A 6,003-nucleotide genomic window follows, 5' to 3' on the forward strand; every position below is an offset into this window, starting at 1 on the left:
CAGTTTGAGATGCCTCGGTTACAGTCACAATCCTTTAGGCCATTTTAGCCTGGTTGTGCCCCCCCCCCCCCACCTCCCCCAGTTGAAGCCTGTGATGGAAGATACCAAACAGAAAACTTGCTTCTTGGGAGTCTTCTGGCTCAGCACTCAGCCTGTTGGCCCCAACTCCTTGCCTTCTTCCGACTTCCATGCAGACGCGAACAAGCAGGAGTCTGGGCCTTGCACATATGGGACAGCTTGCCTATAGTGCATTTATCTGGCACAACCAGCACCATCAGCTGTTCCCAGGGTCACCGGCCACCACACATACTACAGTGGTGAGGTCTCTGTGTGTCCCAGTTGTGGGGCAGTACAATCTTCCTGCCTTCGGGTTGGAGTGTGCTGGGGAATAAATGGAAAGGGAGAAGCAAAGAACTTGAACTTTGAGGATCCGATCCTAGTTAGTAGCCCCTCCCCGACCAGCACACACAGTTTAGCTCAAATCCTGCCTCAGTTTCCCAAGTGCTGGGATTACAGGAGAGAGACTGACTCAGAGCTGCAGTCGTTCTAATACACTGACTGAGGAATGAACAAATAACTCAGAAAAGCAAAACAAGAAAACAGAACAAAGAAAACCCTTTTCTTTTCATTAATTTTTGTTTTGTTTTGTTTTTCTGAGACAGGGTTTCTCTGTGTAGCCCTGGCTGTCCTGGAACTCACTCTGTAGACCAGGCTGGCCTTGAACTCAGAAATCCGCCTGTCTCTGCCTCCCAAGTGCTGGGATTAAAGGCGTGCGCCACCACCGCCCGGCCAAAAAAAAAAAAAATTTTTTTTTAAATACACTAGATCTCTCTGTGTAGAACAGATTAGCCTCAAACTCACTGCAAGTCTGGCCCCTTAGGCAGATGGGATTTAAAAAAAAAAAAAAAAAAAAAAGACCGGCAGGGCAGTGGTGGCACATGCCTTTAATCCCAGCACTTGGGAGGCAGAGGCAGGTGGATTTCTGAGTTCGAGGCCAGCCTGGTCTACAGAGTTCCAGGACAGCCAGGGCTACACAGAGAAACCCTATCTTGGGGGGGGGGGGGGAGAGACCAACACAGCAGTGTCAGAATTATTTTATATACTCAAGAGTTTTCTTTGCTTGTTGTTTGTTTGTTTTGTTTTTTTGAGACAGGGTTTCTCTGTGTAAGAGAATTAAGGATTAAAGAATTAAAGGATTAAAGGTGTGCGCCACCACTGCCCGGCCCTTTGCTTGTTTTAATATAGTTGTTACCAGGTCACATCTCTGTTTGAGAGCCTAATTCTTCTCCTAATACTCATGCTATGAGTTTTGCCAATACTTTCTGAAATGACTGTAAACACATCTCTGATATCTGATACTATATTTTTATAAAAACAAACCATGAGAAATGATGTTATAAAATCAAATACTGATTAACTGTGAAAATTCTGAAATGTTCTGTATCCTAAGATATCAAAAATTCAGTCAAGACAACTCTCTATGTAAAAATAAACAAGTCTGTTCCATTTTGAATTTTATTTGCTTATTTATTCATTTATTTGTTTGTTTGTTTGAGACAGGGTTTCTTTGTGTAACCCTAATTGTTCTAGAATTCACTCATTAGACCAGGCTGGCCTTGAACTCAGAGATCCACCTGCCTCTGCCTCCTGAATACTGGGATAAAAGGCATGTGCCACCACCACCCAGCTTTCTTCAACTGTTTTCTTCTTCCTCTAAAAAATGTCCTGGTTTGTTGTTTCTGGTTCAGTGAATTTCAATTTTTTTTTTTTTTAAAAGAAGATAGCAAACACTATAAACAGAAACAAAACCAAACCTTTCCCCCAAATTTAGCCGTAATAGTTTCTCTTCTCCTTTTTTGTTCTTTCTTTCTTTCTTTCTTTCTTTTTTTCCTTTTTAAAAATTGAGCCAAGGTCTCACTACTTTATGGCCCTTACTAGCCTGAACTAGCTATGTAGACCAGTCTAGTTTTGAAATCACAGAGATCTTGTCTCTGCCTCCTGAGTGCTGGGATTAAAGTCATGCATCACCACGTCTGGCTTTGCTTTTGTCCTATTTAACATTTTAGAAAGTCATTTAAAAGCTATCAGGCCCTGATGAGAAAGATGCCTGGAGTCAGACCCAGGGACGGAAGGCCGTCTCCTGGGTCCATTTGGTGAAATGAAAGCAACTCCTGTAAGTTTTTCTCCCACCTTTATGCATGGAGTGTGGCCACCTGGTCCTCCCTCCCCAAATACATAAAGGTTAAATGTAAACCAATTGTTTTATTTATTTATCCAAACCATTTGAAATGTACTTACTTTGTGTGCACATGGGTGTGAGTGTGGATGTCAGAAGACACCTTTCAGGAGTCCTTGAAAGCTCCACTTCAGGAGTGCCTTCCACCTTGTTGGGGCGGGGGTCTCTTCCTGTTTCTGCCTGGCTGTGTACTCCAGGGCTGGAGGAAGGCCAGCTCATCATATCCAACTTCTTAAGTGGGTTCTGACAATTAGAACTCAGGTCATAGACTTGTGCTACCAGCTGAGCCAGCTCTTGTCCCTCTCCCCACCCCTCTGCCCCCCATCGTTAACCAACACTAAGTCACTGACTGCTCAGTCTTCCCTACCATCCCGGGACCTAAAATTCTAACTATGTGACAAGGGTTCATTATCTCCTGCAGTTTAGAATTGTTCTCTGTGATGTGATCTGACTACAGTAGCAAAGCAGGTGAAAACATACAATTCAAAAAGCTGGTTGGTTACTTTGGTTTTGTGGGGTGGGCAGTAAGAGAATGACGTATGTGCGACAAAATTTTTACTATGAAAATATCTTTGTTTTAAGACTATATGGGTTATGATGGTGAATACCTATAATCCTGGTACTCAGGAGGCAGAATCAGAATGATCACTACTTCAGGATCCTCCTGGGCTGCAGAAGGAAATTAAATTCAGGTCATCAGGCTTGGTTGGCAGCAAGCTCCTTAACCCACTGAGCCATCTTGTTGGTTCACAAATGCTTAGAAGTTATTGTGAAGAAAATGAGAATAAATGCTGTCTTCTAGATGACTCCGGGAAACATTGCCCCCCACCCCCATGCAATCTGTTCTCTAATTTGCCCCAGCAACTGAATAATACAAAAAGGTAGACAGCAGCAGTAGCCTACCCATTCTTACCCTGCGTGGGTAAGAGAATTAAGAGAGCAGCAGGATGTGTCTTAGGGTTTCACTGCTTCACGAAACACCAGGACTAAAAGCAAGTTGGGGAGGAAGGGGTTTATCTGGCTTATATTTTCCACATCATTGGAGGAAGTCAGGACAGGAACTCAAACAGTTCCAACCTCAAACTCCAGAACCTGGAGGCAGGAGCTGAAGCAGAGGCCCTAGAGGGGTGCTGCTTACTGGCTTGTTCCTCATGGCTTGCTCAGTCTGCTTTCTTATAGAACCCAGGACCACCAGCACAGGGATGGCCCCACTCACAACGGTCTGGCCCTCCTTCACTGATCACAACTTGAGAAAATGCCTTATACATGTGTCTCATGGAGACATTTTCTCAAATGAGGCGCCTTCCTCTCTGATAACTTTAGCTTGTGTCAAGTTGATCCACAAAACCAGCTAGTATGGGCTCTGAACTTATTAAATAATAAACTTTCACAAGTATTGAATAGGTCTTAAAATATACATAAAGAAAATTTTGTGGCTCAATTGATTATGAACTGCTGCTTCATTTTTGTTGTTTTAACCTTATTTTATTTTATGTGTATGGGTATTCAACAGTGGCTGGCTTGGAACATGTTATTTTAGACCAGGCTGGCTTCCACCTCATAGAGTTTCATCTGCTTCTGTCTCCTGAGTGCTGGGATTAAAGGCATGTGCTACGAAAGGCTCTATTTAATTTTTGGTTTTTGTTTGTTTGTTTGTTTTGTTTTTAAACAGTATTTATGTAGCTCAGGAGGGCTCTAACCTACGCTATAGCCCAGGTACACCTTGAACTTGTGATTCTCCTGGCACTGCCTCCTGAATAGGTGAAACCACAGGCCTGTGGTTAAGATTAAAAAAAAAAAAGTTATCATTTGTAGTATAACTGGTCTCACACATTCCAAGATTTTTAAGGAGCTTATTTATTTATTTGTTTATTTTTGAGACAGGGTTTCTCTGTGTAGCCCTGGCTGTTCTGGAATTCGCTCTGTAGACCAGGCAAACTCAGAGATCCCACTGCCTCTGCCTTTCTGTCTCTGCCTTGATCTCTGCCTCCACCCCTGCCTCACAAGTGCTGCGGTTAAAGGCTGGTTAAAGGCTTGCACCACTGCCACCTGGCTACTTAGGAGTATTTATAGCTAACTGTGAGAAGGCTGCTTTCAGATGATAGCTGAGTACCCTTAAACTGAATTGTCAACTCTGTCTATGCAGATTTACAAAACCTTAACATCTTTGCTTTATTTTTAGCTCTCATGTTACTTGATGCTATGTTTGTGGTGAGAACCGAATAAGCACAGCATTTATTGGAAACACATGGTAGGGTGACAGAGACTTTGAATAATTATCTTTTAATTTATTATTATTATTATCATCATCATCATCGTCGTCGTCGTCATCGTCGTCGTCATCATCATCAATATTGTCATTTTTTTTCCAGACTGGGTTTCAGTATGTACCTCTGACTGTCCACTATGTAGACCAGGCTGGTCTTGAAACTCTCAGAGATCCATCTGCCTCTGTGAGTGCTGGGATTAAAGATATGTGTGACCATACTCAGATTATACTTTTTAAATACAAAATGGTGTCCACAGTTGTAGTCTAAAGGGTAGCTCTTAAATATTTCCTCTTAAGGGACTTAGAAAATCCTCCGGGCATGTAATGACATTACTAACCCTAAAGAAAACATCTAACGGGCAAGTGTGTGGACCTCTTTCTCCCTCAGTGAAACAGCAGTTACTTTGTTGAGTTGCTTAGATTGGGCAGTATTATTTATTTTTATAGCGACTTTGAATGAGGCCCTACACATGATGGCCACTCCACTTTGTTGCACTCACACTCATCCCTTGAGGCAAGGTCTCATTACATAGCCCTTGCTGGCCTGGACCCTCTAACACTGGCAGGATCCACAAGCCTCTGCTTCCTGAGAGCTGGGGTTAAAAGTCCCTGTCACCACACCCTGTCTCTATTTTGTCATAATTTTGTAACAGTTTCTGACACAATAACTTCCAAATAAGTAAAGGTTTTATTTTTGAATAAGGATGGCTTATCTGGGGCTGGCAAGAGGACTCAGTGCTGGCTTTAGGGCCTGCTGATCTGAATTCCATCCCCAGGACCCTCTTGTGGGATCCAGGTGGTAGGAGAAGAATCAGACCCTAAGAGTTTTCCACTGACTTCCACAGGCGCTGAGGTGCACACTCAATAAATAAATAAATACAACGTAATCTTTTCAGAGCATATTTTTTGGGAAAGTAGCAAACTGAGCCTTTTCCTCCTCTGGTAAATCAGCCTTCGGTCTTGGTCTTCTGAATTAATGAGGAAAAACTTGAGTGTTCACGATGCTTTCTTAATATATTTTAAAATTCAATGATTAAATATCTTCTTATATTTTTAGCAAGGGGCTCGAGCTGTGGCTGACTGGAACCTCTAGACTTACTCAGCCATGCAAGTTTATTATGGGCAATATGAACTGTATGGTCTCCGTTTCAGTAAGGCAATTAGACGATTAAAATCGTTTTTATGTTTTGTTTTACCAGAAGACATTCAGTTCTGAGCCTGCCAGAAGTCCCCATTTACATTTCTGTGTTACAAAGAATGACAGGTCCTTCGCAAAAGTTTGCGTCAATCATTTCTCACACCTGTTAGGTTGAAATTATTAGCATTCGTTTTTAAACCAGAGCTAAAGACGACCGACCAGAAAGACAAGGAACTGGAATCCCCACCCTAGGGGCATCTGTTAATGATACTGCACTTTATGCTCCTCATCTTAGAAAACATAACTGCAAACCGGATTTCCTAGGAAGTGCTGGGTGGGCGACATTTTCCGTGGCAGGGG

This window comes from Arvicanthis niloticus, chromosome 12 (genome assembly GCF_011762505.2).
Source record: "Arvicanthis niloticus isolate mArvNil1 chromosome 12, mArvNil1.pat.X, whole genome shotgun sequence".
NCBI lineage: Eukaryota > Metazoa > Chordata > Mammalia > Rodentia > Muridae > Arvicanthis > Arvicanthis niloticus.